Genomic DNA, 14,229 nt, shown 5'->3' on the forward strand with positions numbered 1-14,229 from the left:
CAATAATCCCTTTCAATAGCAGTTGGAGATCAGGATTAAGTTACCAGCGAAATCTCATGAGTGAATTTAAAAATCCGAAATAATAACTGATGAGTTTGTTATTTAGTTGTCTACCATTTATCACAATCCAAATGACAAGCATTTATACAAATTACCATTGTCAAAATCAGAGATCAATTTAGAGTGACATTTTGGGTCTTTTGACATTTTAATCTGGCACACATTACAAACTGTCTGAACATATTGAGTTGTTTATTCAATATGTGCACATTAAATTAGTCTTTTGTAACATCAAAAAATTAGCAATATTAGTATTTCCTTGTGGTTTAACACTGATGGTTGTTGAGCTGAGGAGGTAGGAACAGAGGTTGACAACTTCTTAGTCTTGGATTTCCAATGGCTTGTTGATTCCTGTCATTGTCCCACCTCTCATGATTTTGGACCTCTAGAACAGCAGCCCATCAGACAGTGGCTGATTATCATGCAAACAATATTTGCTGCTGTTTCCCCTTTAAACCAAGCTAGCCCCATCTAAGAAACTGCCTCCTCAAGGTATCCATCATCCCTATCAAATGGTGAATGTGCCATTCTGCTACTAATTGGCCATTTCTTTGAAAATTGTATTGATAGTCAAGAGTCAATCAAAGTGAAGTCAGGACATGGAACTTTTTTTAAAGAATTACGACAAGTGTGTTAATTATGTCAGATGGATATTTGGGACATTATTGCTCTATAGATTTATAATAACATGAAACTCAAGTGATTCTATCAATCTGCTAAAGTAGCTAAAGCTTTTCAGTTGAGTGCATGTAGATCACAGATCAACCTAGCCTGAAAATGATCAGCAAATTGCTGGAAGAGAAAATCAAAGACTTAGGGTAGACAGTTAAAACTGCAGCACACTAAAGAGAACAAGGAGGAAGATTTCAGTTACAAGAGGAAGTAATCAGCTATGTAACTATAGTTATATATAACCTATAGGATTATATTACTATAGGATATATTACAATAAATCACAATTTGCATTGGTAACAACTTTCAAAGCCAAAATGTTCTCCATTAAGAAAATGGACAGAAGTGGCATGCCAGCACCAACAATTCCAAATCACACACTTGGGTAAATATCACTCTGAGACAAAATGCTGAAATGCCCTAAGAACACTGTAGGAATATTTTCATCACATGAATTATAGGTTTTCACGGAGATGCGCTTAAAGACAACTATTACATGCTAGAATATTTATGTTAAAAATGATCCAGGAACTAGAAGTTTTTTTCCTGTATTTTTCCATTAGGAATGATATTACCTCCCCAAGTGCATATTAAAGAGCTAATACAAATACTGGAGAAAATTCCTGCAATTTACAAGAGTCAGTAAAGTTAATTTTCCTCTACTGCCTCCCAACCTATCAATGAGCTTTATCATTCCCATCATCCTTAGTTCAATAGGCACTACTTTCAATAATACTCTCTGTGCACTTCTTTTTACAACAGAATCAACACAAATAAAATAACAAATGTGAATAATAGTGCATTGCGTGTGATGCCAGTGCCATTAGTGCAAGGCATTGGAAAGTGAAATGCTGGATGCCAAAAATAGAGAGCAAGCTGTTTCCTAGCATTGACATCCTAACAATAATATGTACTAAGATGAAACAAATTTAAAAAAAATGAAATAATTGTTCCAGACTGAAGGAAGATTTTAGCATAAAATATTTGTTGGTAATTCAAGAAAAATATGACTTTTTTGAATAACATTAAAAAATCTGATAAATAAGAATAGTTCAGTAACTTATAATAGGATTTAGATAGTGGAGAGTATTTTCCACTGCTGAAATCACAAAGACTGAATATTAATTTAATTGGAACAACTCTTGTTTAAAATGAATCATGTTTTAGCATTTATCCAACCTATTTCTGGCTCAAGGCTATTATTATACTTCCTTTCCTTACGTTGTATGCTTTCTGATCTAGTTTCTATGTCTTTGCTTTCACCTCCACATCAAATTGTACTGGAAATAGCCCCTTGGCTGGAATTATAGAGATATACAGCACAGACAGACCCTTCAGTCCAACTCGTCCAGCTATCCTAAATAAATATCGTCCCATTGCCAGCATTTGGCCCATGTCTCTCTAAACCTTTTCTATTCATATACCCATCCAGATGCCTTTTAGATGTTGTAATTGTACCTGCCTCCACTACTTCCTCATTCCATACACACGCCACCTCCTGCATGAAAAAGTTGCCCCTTAGATCCCTTATAAACATTTCCCCTCTCACCTTAAACCAAGTTTTGGACTCCCCAACCCCAGGGAAAAGACATTGTCTATTTACCCTATCCATGCCCCTCATGATTTTATAAACCCCTATAAGGTCACCCCTCAGCCTCTGTCGCTCCAGGGAAAAAAGCGCCAGTTCCATTGAGCCTCACCCGAGAGCTCAAGGCTCCAATTCTGACAACATCCTTGTTAATCTTTTATGAACCTTTTCAAGTTTCACAACATCCTTCCTACAGCAGGGAGACCAGAACGGCACACAGTATTCCAACAGTAGCCTAACCAATGTTCTATACAGCTGCAACATGACTTCCCAACTCCTACACTCAGTGCACTGACCGATCAAGGCAAGCATACTAAACGTCTACTTCACTATCCTGTCTACCTGGGACTCCACTTTCAAGGAACAATGAACCTGTACTCCAAGGTCTGTATGATCAACAACACTCCCCAGGACTTTCCCATTAAGTGCATAAGTCCTGCCTGATTTGCCTTTCCAAAATGCAGCACCTCACATTTATCTAAATTAAACTTCATTTGCCACTCCTCAGCCCATTGGCCCATCTCATCAAGGTCACATCGTACTCTGAGGTAACCTTTCTGGCTATCCACTACACCACCAATTTTGGTGTCACCTACAAACTTACTAAACATACCTCCTACATTCACATCCAAATCACTTATATAATTGTGATCAAATGCCACATCGATCCTTGTGGCACACTGCTGGTTACAGACCTCCAGTCTGAAAAGTAACTCTCCACCACCACTCTTTGTCTTCTACCTTTCAGCCAGTTCTGTATCCAAATTGTTAGTTTCCCCTCTATTTTGTGTGATCTAACCTTGCTAACCAGTCTACTGTGAGAAACCTCGTTGAACGCCTTACTTACTTAGATCATATCCGCTGCTCTGTCTCCATCAATCCTCTTCATTACTTCTTCAAAAAACTCAATCATGTTAGTGACACACAATTTCCACACCCAAAGCCATGCTGACTATCCCTAATCAGTCTTCGCCTTTCCAAATGCATGTATATCCTGTGCCTTGGGATTCCCTTCAACAACTTGCCCACCACCGATGTCAGGCTCACTGATGCATTGTTCCCTGGTTTTTCCTTCCCAACAGTCTTAAACAGTGGCAACACTTTAGCCAACCTCCAGTCTTCCAGCACCTCACCTGCGGCTATCAATGATACAAATATCTCAGCAACGGGTGCAGCAACCACTTCCCTAGCTTTCCACAGAGTCCTGGGGTATACCTGATCAGGTCCCAGGGATTAATCCACCTTTTGCATTTTAAGATGTTTAGCTCCTCTTCTAGTGTAATATGGACATTTTTCAAGATGCCGCTATTTATTTGCCCACATTCTTTTTCTCCATGGAAAACACTGATGTAAAATATTCACTCATCTCCTGTGGTTCCACACATAGGTGGCCTTGCTGATTTTTATGGAGACCTATTCTCTCCCTAGTTAGCCTTTTGTCTTAATGTATTTGTAGAATCCCTTTGGATTCTCCTTAATCCTATTTGCCAAAGCTATCTCATGTCCCCTTTTTGCCATCCTGATTTCCTTCTTAAGTATACTCCCACTGCATTTATACTCTGCTGGGATTCACTCAATCTCAGCTGTCTGTACCTGAAATATTCTTCCTTCTTATCCTTAACCATGCTCTAAGGCAATGCATGCCATTCTAATGGTTAAGCAAGGTAATTAATTGGATATGAACTTGGATTATTAATAATGCAAAACTGGATTTATCATTTATAACTCACCTGCAATAGCTCACGAATGATTGAATCTAATCACATTAACTATTTTTAGATCATAAATAATGAAAAACCGGCTGATAGTGTCGGCAAAAATGCTGTGTTTTCATCACATATTTATTAGGAGTTAGAGGTCCAAGCATCAAAGTTGTGCAGGCATCTCATTTATTTCATTAGATGAACACCCTGTCAGAAGCCAGTTCAGTTCCTGAAATTAAATACATGTGTATTTTTTAAACCAGGTATGATTATGCTTCAATTCAACTTCAGCATTAGATTCAATAAATGCTGGACTATTATACTGATATTGAAGAGTCTTGAATAGTTGAGCACAGTCTCCATTTATCCAACACATGGGGATAAAGTGAGTGACTAATATTAGTTGGACCACTGTGCTGAGATTTGGCATAAACTTGATGGAACAATGACTCACTGTACACTGACAAACAATCTGATGACCCTGTAGAAGTGTGCACATTACCTGAGAACAGGAAAGGCTGAACTGTGGTATTTTTCACGCTTCAATGATTTGCTGGTATGCAATGTCATGGTTCAAATGATGTTCCTTTAGTTCTGGTACTGGAGGGTATTTGACATTGTTGATGCTGTAGCTCAGATCCAGCTCCATGAGCAGGAAAGATGATGAGAGAGGAGAAAGCTGCAGAAGGGGAGAAAAGGACTTAAATTTTTTGTACCCTCCCCACCCCCATGCATGACCAAGTCAAGGCAAAGGTCAGAAAGGGTTTTTTAAAAACTGAAAGAATTACTCAATAACACCTGCTCAAGCTGATGACTCAGTCTGAAGGTAAACAGTGAAGGAAGGCATTCAAGTACAGTTGTCATAGAAACTTGAGATATGTAGGGCACTAACATGCTGCTTTTATAAATAATATAGCAGCAAGAATCAGCAGTTGTTGATATAATTCTGGATAAATCAATTTAGCTTTCTTTAAAAAATTATTATATTTAAAGTAACAATGGTACAAATAGTTATAAACTTATTCTTAAAATTAAATATATACAATTTTGACTTCTTGAAATAGCGTTGCTCATTTAATCCACTTGCATTCTGTTGGTACGCTAAAAGGTTTAAAACCATAGAATTTCGCAGGAGACATATAGTCAACCCCACAATTCCGCAGGAAATTCAAAGAACAATTGGATAATTGAACTATTCCTTCCACAGACACTTTATGCAATTACACTTCCATGAAAGGGATGAGACAGAATAACCCTATCATATCTGGTAAATGAGTAATGTATACGCAGCTGTTCACAGTGGAAGATCAATATATTCCAACTAAAACTGACGTCTTGTCAATGTTGTTGCTCTCCACATGGACCATGTCAACTGGATCTTCCCCCTCCCACTGCTTAGGGAGCAAGTACCTCAAACCTGTTGGACAAGATTCAAGAACTAAGGCTTATTCAATGCTAAATTCAAGATCTCTCTACTTGCCTCACATGTAGTCACATTCTACTGTCCCTGCCCACTGATAAAATCTGAAGTATTTAACCTAGAGGTTCTGACTGCCTCCTGAAGCATAGCATGCAGATAACTCTACCCCTCCCTGACATATTGCAGCTTTCAAAGTTCAGACTCCAGCTCATCAACTAGGAACTGGAATTGCTCCACCCACCAAACTTGCTGCAGATATGGTCACTATGAACCACAATGGAGTTTACCAGCTCCCATATCATGCAGGTACAGCACACCACCTTGCCTTGCATTTCCAAATTATTCAATTAGTTTTTAATTTGTAGTTTTAAAATTTTCTACAGGAATTTAGGTTTCAATCTGTAAAACATTTCTCCAACTTACCTTTAATTGGAAAGCAATTTAGAATATTCAGTTTAGCAGTTACTCACCAACCAATGAACTTATGGGTTTTCCTGTGATGGGCACTTTTTCTCCCCAATGCTTCCAATCCCTGAGTGTCTCGTGGTGGCTCGTCTCTCTCTCTCCAGGTCCCAAGTAAGTGTGTAGACCTTGAATTTTATTTCCCACTCAGTCTCAGTGTCCTTCCCTGCTCACTCCTCTTTCCCCTTTTGCCCCAAATTCTTTCAGATATTATTTGGATGTAATGAGCAGATGTATTCACCAATGAGAAAAATGGAAGCACTTATTGCCTCCCTACCCCCTCCCCTTTCACCCAGCTCCCTATTTCACCAAACTCTAGTTACACTCTAATGCATTTGGAAAAAGAAAGCATAAGGCTGAATTTTCAGCTCCCTCTCCCAAAAAGGAATGGAGCTAGATTGGATATGCAAAAATAATGATGAGGGTGGCATATCAATTTTCAGTGTTAACAATAATAAGCAGTGTAGCAGGTGGATGGGTCAGGAATCCCTCCTTGCTTTCCTTTCTTCAGGTTTCAATGAATCACCCCTCATTCTTCAATACAGAGAATACAGGCCCTGTGGATCACACTTCATATGACAGTTCCACTACACCAGGAACAAGCCTAGTGAACCTTTGATGCAGTCCCTCTATGACAATAATCTTCCCTGAAATAAGGAGCTCAAACTGCACACATTCAAAATTCAAACAAGACTTCACTACACTTGTACTCAAATCAGGCAGAATAGATCGTGTGTCCCTTTCCATCAATAACCTCATTCGGAAAACGTTAACCCATTGCTATTAGTCAAAGTAGGGCTTTATAGAATGATGAGTTAGCTTCTAAAAATGAAATGGTAAGGCATCCAAAACAAGCCATACGCTAGTTTATAATAATTTTGAGTACAACTATGAAAAATCCCATATTTTTGGAAAACAAAATACTGAAAAAAATTAAAAGTTAAGCATTATATTTTGAAATTTCCATCACTGGGTGATGCCAGGAACATTAAACTTTTTGATTTTAGCCATGCAACATCATGCAAACCTATGTGTTCTCTAGTGCAGGTAGATTTAAAAATTTTCTCATGAGTAAGGGAGGTAAACATTATCCTTGAGCTTGTAAAGCTAAAAAGATGAAAGTATCTTAGCAGTGAAGACTTTATAAGGCAGCAGCTATGACATTTTTCATAGTGAAAATATTGGAATGAATTCTAAAAAGGGATCCAACAACGACACCTATTGCGTGTTATATTGATAATAAGTCATTATAAGATAACATGCACTCCACAATTTATAAAACCTGAGGATCAATATTACAGCATGAAAACAATAGATAGAGAATGGAGGGGTCTCCAAATTGAAATGGGTAGATAGCAGCTATCAGTCATCTTATTGTTTGTCAAAGAAAGCAACAAGTTTCAAGAAATTACTGGGCGCCCTAGACAAAGGGCCTTAGAACTTTATTATGCAAAAAAAAGGAATATAATGTGTTGTCATTTTCATATGTTTTGCTTGTTTTTAGATAAATCAACCATAAAAAATGAAAATTGGGAACACGTTAAAATCCAATATGGTCTGAAAGACTGAACAAAAACAGAAATTGGAGAAACTCAGCAGGTCTGGCAGCATTTGTGGAGAGAAAGTTAATGTTTCCAGCATCTGCAACTCTTTGTTTTATTTTTGGTCTGAAGGACTGCCTGAGAGTTAATGGAATGAGGAGCAATTGATAGATATTTTAAGACTTACTTGGGTTGAATTGGGTGTAAAGAGAGTTAGTATTTGGTGAGATGTGTTTTACAGAATGTGGCAAACTGAAATAAAGCTCTTGCATAAAAACACAGACATAGAAACATAGGAGCAGGCCACTGGCCCTTTAAGCCTGCTCCACCATTCAATATAATCATTGTTGATCATCCAACTTGATACCCTGTTCCCACTTTCTCCCCATAACCTTAGACACTTATGGGCCTCATAACTATAATCAACTCCTTCTTGAAAACATTCAATAGTTTGGCCTCAATTGCTTTCTGTGGCAGAAAATTCCACATTGTCACCAGTTTCTGGGTGAAGAAATTTCTCTTCAACTCAGTTCGAAATAGCATACCTGCATCATTAAGCCATGACCTTTGGCTTTGGAGTCCCCAGAAGATCCTTCTTGCATTTAAACTATCCTCTGAGCATTTTAGAGGAGTCTATGAGATCTCCCCTCATTCTTCTAAACTGTGGTGAACACAGTCCTAACTCATCCAGTCTCTATTCATACATCAGTCCTGCCAACCCAGTAATCAATCTAGTAAAGTTTAATTGCAATCCTTCCATAGCCAGAGCACTCTTCCTCACATAATGAGACCAAAACTGCACACAATACTCTGGGGTGGTCTCACTCAGGCCCTGTATAATTTCAGCAAAACATCCCTGTTCTTGAACTCAAATCCAATCACTCTGAAAGCCAACATAACATTTGTCTTAGATAACAAAGTGTGAAGCTGGATGAACACAGCAGGCCAAGCAGCATCTCAGGAGCACAAAAGCTGACGTTTCGGGCCTAGACCCTTCATCAGAGAGGGGGATGGGGAGAGGGTTCTGGAAGAAATAGGGAGAGAGGGGGAGGCGGACCAAAGATGGACAGAAAAGAAGACACGTGGAGAGGAGAGTATAGGTGAGGAGGTAGGGAGGGGATAGGTCAGTCCAGGGAAGATGGACAGGTCAAGGAGGTGGGATGAGGTTAGTAAGTAGGAAATGGACGTGCGGCTTGAGGTGGGAGGAAGGGATGGGTGAGAGGAAGAACAGGTTAGGGAGGCAGAGACAGGTTGGACTGGTTTTGGGATGCAGTGGGTGGAGGGGAAGAGCTGGGCTGATTGTGTGATGCACTGGGGGGAGGGGACGAACTGGGCTGGTTTTGGGATGCAGTGGGGGAAGGGGAGATTTTGCAGCTTGTGAAGTCCACATTGATACCATTGTGCTGCAGGGTTCCCAAGCGGAATATGAGTTGCTGTTCCAGCAACCTTTGGGTGGCATCATTGTGGCACTGCAGGAGGCCTATGATGGACATGTCGTCTAAAGAATGGGAGGGGTAGTTAAAATGGTTCACTGGGAGGTGCAGTTGTTTGTTGCGAACTGAGCGGAGGTGTTCTGCAAAGCGGTCCCCAAGCCTCCACTTGGTTTCCCCAATGTAGAGGAAGCCACACCGGGTACGATGGATACAGTATACCACATTGGCAGACGTGCAGGTGATCATCTGCTTAATATGGAAAGTCATCTTGGGGCCTGGGATGGGGGTGAGGGAGGAGGTGTGCGGGCAAGTGTAGCACTTCCTGCAGTTGCAGGAGGACGTGCCGGGTGTGGTGGGGAAGTTGTCCAAGTTCTTCAAGGATTGCAACTTTCCCCCCGCAGTGGTCGAGAATGCCCTTGACCGCGTCTCCCGCATTTCCCGCAACACATCCCTCACACCCCGCCCCCGCCACAACCGCCCCAAGAGGATCCCCCTCATTCTCACACACCACCCCACCAACCTCCGGATACAATGCATCATCCTCCGACACTTCCGCCGTCTACAATCCGACCCCACCACCCAAGGCATTTTTCCATCCCCACCCTTGTCTGCCTTCCGGAGAGACCACTCTCTCCGTGACTCCCTTGTTTGCTCCACACTCCCCTCCAACGCCCCCCACCCCCTTTACGAACTGTATACTTTGTGTTTTAAACTTTCTGTTTAAATACAGTTATCATTTGGTATGTAATAGCTGTCAGGCTTCTGAAACTGAGGTTTCAATGTTTGAACCAGTCTGATGGCACCCTCCAATGACTTCCTGCAAAGATCTTAATGTGATGGTTTGGCTGTGCCCTCCAATAACCTCTCCAGAGATCTTTGGACAGGAAGGCCTAGATGAGACAACTCATTAGGGGAAAAAGAAGTGTGAGAGGAGGAATTGGAGGAGGATGGAATACTCTCAACAGAAAGGTAAATCTGCCACAGGATAAAATGGCCTCCTCCTGCTACCTGCCCAGGAAGAGAATATCCCTCCTCTCACTCATTGTCTCCAACATTAGATCCAGGTGAGTAATGATAAAGTAAGAGATAGCTCTGCCACAGGTGTAAATCCTCTGGCTCCTCATGACATCTTGCATCCTTCTAATGAAGTGAAAACTTTGGCACAAACATCAACCACAGTGATAGTGTTTATAGTGTTTCTGAATGAGTTCCACACTTCATGTAAACTCCATTTCCATGCCTTAGATCTATCTAAGTAGCAAACGTTTCACCATATCAATTGTGGATTGATCACTGTAAACATGTCAGTGTTCGTCAGATTTCCACTAGCAGAGAGTTTCTGGCTGAAAAGGGGGCCAAGGTTTTGTGTTTCCCACGTAATGGTGGAAATTCACCTCATGGAAATAACCAAAAAAACAGAAAGTTGGACATTTTTATTAACTTCATACTGAAATTTCTATGAAATAATCCATTTCTGGAGTGGTTTCTAATTTGTAGTCAGTGCAGTGTGAACAATTGCCAGTTATGCTGTTGCATCTGTTCTGTTCTTCACACTTAAGATTTATCTCACAGCACACAAGCAGATCAGTTAGACTATGTGCGTGATATGTCGTATCACTAAATCAATTTGAGGATGATGTTCCTTTGGCTTTTTTCCCACATTGCTCTCATTTCAAGTCACCACTTTTAATCCGGTGAAGGAAATAAATAACTCACACAAATTTTCCTTTTAAAGTACCAGAGAAACATTAAATGATAAACAAATAGTTTCATCTCAGGATTGCTTCAGGCATTTTGAAAATATGACTTCATTTTCCATTTCAGAATATCTTGAATTTAAGATAAAATATTCATTTTACTTTAAATGCAGTGAAATCAGAAAAATACATTAAACTAAATGTTATGTTTCCATCTAACTTTCATGTGATGTAAATTTTTTTATCAGTTACATGATAGAGTTGAATTTGAAAGTAACAATGACACAAATTTAAAATGTAATGAATAGAAAATAATGACACTTTTTTGCATGACAGTTTTGCAGGTGCTTTGTAAAAAAAAATGTATAAATCGGACACATGGTGGAAATAAATTGGTTCCATTCTCTCTCTTTATCAGAAAACAGCACTGTAAATGATCTAGTTTGAGTAGGTGCTTGTTAGAGGATCTGCTCTCTCATCTCTCTAGAAGTGATAATGGCAACAAAATGTTCTGTTCCTTGAAGGAGCATATAATGAGATCTATTTTAAAGATTTAAAAAGTGAACATTTTTCCAGTCCACACTTCAACTTCCTAGCCATCCATCGGAGTCACTGCACTTGGAAAACATTTCTACTGACACAGCATGCCATCCAATGGCTTAGTGGGGAACTACCGAAATACAAAATTGGGAAACTAAATGGAATTTATTTTCAAAAGGAATAAGGATAGTTATAAACTAATTTGGACGCAGTACAAGAACATAAAGTCTGAAAAGTCATTCCTTTGATACCACACAATCTGAATCACAAAATCTAACTATTTTGAAGAGTGATATATATACTCCCTCTTGCTCTGCTTGAAAGATTACTACAAAGTAAAATTCCTAAAATATAGATTGTATCACGGATCAGAGGTAGCACCTTTAAATTACCTCCCCAAGACAAATTCACTTTCTGAATTAATCTAATGGTGAAACAAAATTTAGTAATACAAAATGCCAACTCTTATTAACATGCGTCTCTTCTAAGACATGGTCTCTCATCAGCTTGAAGCTAAGCCGGCAGCGTGGCAATGGCTTTGGATTTTTAATAAATTCTTCTGACCAGTCTTCTTTGTTGTCCACTCCTCTTTTTACTACTTTTGCCCCTTCCCTTCTTCCATTACATTGTTCTTCTGTGACTCTTTTTGTCAGAGTTGATGTCATTAATTCAAAAGTGTACTTTCCATCTCTTCATATTCCAAGTCCATTCATTTTCCTCCTCTTACTCCATTCCTTTACATATACCCATTCTTCATCTTACATGTTGGTTGCATTCAATTTCTGAGTAAGCTTTGGTATAACTCTTTCAATTCAGGATTTATCTGTTGCATTTCAATTAAAGAATTTGGGCTAAGTATGTTGGCCTCTGAGTGGTTGCAGAATATTCTGAAGGGGGAAAGCAAACAGTCAGAGGTCATTGTGCATATCGGTACAAATGACACAGGTAGACAAAGGAATGGGGTCCTGTAAAATTAGCATAAGGAGTTAGGTAAGAAGTTAAAAAGCAGGACCTCGAGGGTAGTGATCTCTGGATTACTCCCAATGCTACAGTCCAGTGAGGACAGAAATAGGAAGATAGGCCAGATGAATGTGTGGCTGAGGTGCTGGCTGAGGGGCAGGGTTTTCAGTTCTTGGATCATAGGGATCTCTTCTGGGGTAGAGGCGGCCTGTACAAGAGGGATGGGTTGCACCTGAACCAGAGGGGGTCCAATATCTTTGGGGGGAGTTTTGCTTGTGTTACCTGGCATAGCAGTTATTCAACAGAAGGTTCACTGGATGGATTTCAGGTATGGAGGAATTTTGTTCTGAGGGTTTAAACTAGTTTGGCAGGGTGTGGGACTATGAATATGAGTGGGGCCATCGAGGAATCAGGGAAAATACATTATCTATTGACAGCAAGTTTACTATTCAGGTCAGCTGGGGCATTGTAAAGGGAAGGAAAAGACTTTGGATTTAAACTGCATTTATTTCAATGCACGAGGCCTGACTGGTAAGGCAGATGAGCTCAGAGAGTGGATCAGCTCTGGGGACTGGGATATTGTAGCCATAACGGAAACATGGATGAGAGAAGGGCAATACTGGCAGCTCAATGTTCCAAGATATGAAGCTATAGGCGTGACAGAAGTACAAGAGGAGGGGGAGTTGCCCTTTCGATAAGGGAGGACACAACAACAGTGCTTAGAGAGGATATACTTAAAGGGTATTCAAATTATGCCATATGGTTAGAACTTAGAAACAAGAAGGGGATGGTCATTGTGTTAGGATTGTATTATAGGCCCCATGAATAGCCAATGGAAAGCAGAGGAGCAGATGTGTACAGAGATTGCAGATACTTGTAGGAATAATGGAGCAATATTGGTCGGAGACTTTAATTTCACTTGCATTGTCAGGACTACCCGGAGTGTAAAAGGTCCAGACGGGGTGGAATTTTTCAAATGGGTCCAAGAAAGTTTCCTAAATCATTATGTAGAGGGCACGACTTGGGAAGGTGCAACAATGGACCTCCTCTTAGGGCAACTGACTGAAATATCAGTTGGTGAGGACTTTGGGTCCTGTGACCATAACTTTCTTAACATAGTTATGGAAAAACTATGGAAAAAGATAAGGCGCTAAACTGGAGTGGGCCGATTTTGGGACCATTAGGCAGGATCTAGCAGAGTCGATTGGGTGAGTCTGTTTCAAGGAATAGGAACAATTGGCAAATGGTAGGCTTTAAAAAGCATGATAACAAGAGTCCAGGGACAGTATTCCCTCTTAGGGTGAAGGGAAAAGCTGGCGGGTTTAGGGATCCCTGCCTGACAAGGGATATTGAGGCTCAAGTGAATCCTTAGATGACTATAAGAAGTGTGGGAGCACACTTAAGAGGGATATCAGAAGAGAAAAAAACGGGTATGAGATGGATTTGGCAGATAAGGTTAGAGATAATCCCAAGAGGTTCTATAGCTATTTAAGAGTAAGAGGGTTGCTAGGGAGAGAATAGGTCCCCTTAAAGATCAGCTTGGCCATCTATGTGTGGAACCACAGGAGATGGGGGAGATTTTTAATGAATATTTCTCTTCAGTGTTTACTGAGGAGAGAATCATAGATGCTAAGGAAATAAGGGAAACAAGTGGGGACGTTTTGGAACACATGTATATTACCAAAGAGGTGGTGTTTGCAGCCTTAAAGTGCATTAAAGTGGATAAATCCCCTGGGTCTGATCAAGACGATCCTCAGATTTTGGAGGCTAGGAAAGAAATTGTAGAGGCCCTTGCAGAAATTTTTCCTTCATCTTTAGCCACTGGTGAAGTTCCAGAAGACTGGAGGTTGGCTAATGTTGTTCCATTGTTGAAGAAAGGTAGCAAAGACAAGCCAGTGAACAACAGGCCAGTGAGCCTGACATCAGCGATAGGCAAGTTAGTGGAGAGGGTACTGAGGGACAGGACTAATGAACAGTTGGACAGTCAAGGTCTGATAAGCGATGGTCAGCATGGAACTGTGCATGGGAGGTCATGGCTAAAAAATCTTTTAGAGTTTTTTGAAGAGGTAACCAAAAGGATAAATGAGGGTAGGGCAGTGGATGTTGTCTGTATGGATTTTAGTAAAGCCTTTGACAAGGTCCTGCATGGCAGG

General features: G+C 40.3%; 1 long non-coding RNA gene across 1 annotated transcript in view; it reads right to left on the reverse strand.

Moving 5' to 3' along the window:
• The window catches only part of LOC125459395 (uncharacterized), a 34,545-nt gene that overhangs the window by 8,470 nt on the left and 11,846 nt on the right, over positions 1-14,229 (reverse strand). Inside the window, exon 2 of the long non-coding RNA XR_007249008.2 lies at positions 4,526-4,702. This is a non-coding gene — a long non-coding RNA (uncharacterized LOC125459395). The remainder of the gene's footprint in view (positions 1-4,525; positions 4,703-14,229) is intronic.

This window comes from Stegostoma tigrinum, chromosome 17, assembly GCF_030684315.1.
Source record: "Stegostoma tigrinum isolate sSteTig4 chromosome 17, sSteTig4.hap1, whole genome shotgun sequence".
Taxonomy (NCBI): Eukaryota; Metazoa; Chordata; class Chondrichthyes; order Orectolobiformes; family Stegostomatidae; genus Stegostoma; species Stegostoma tigrinum.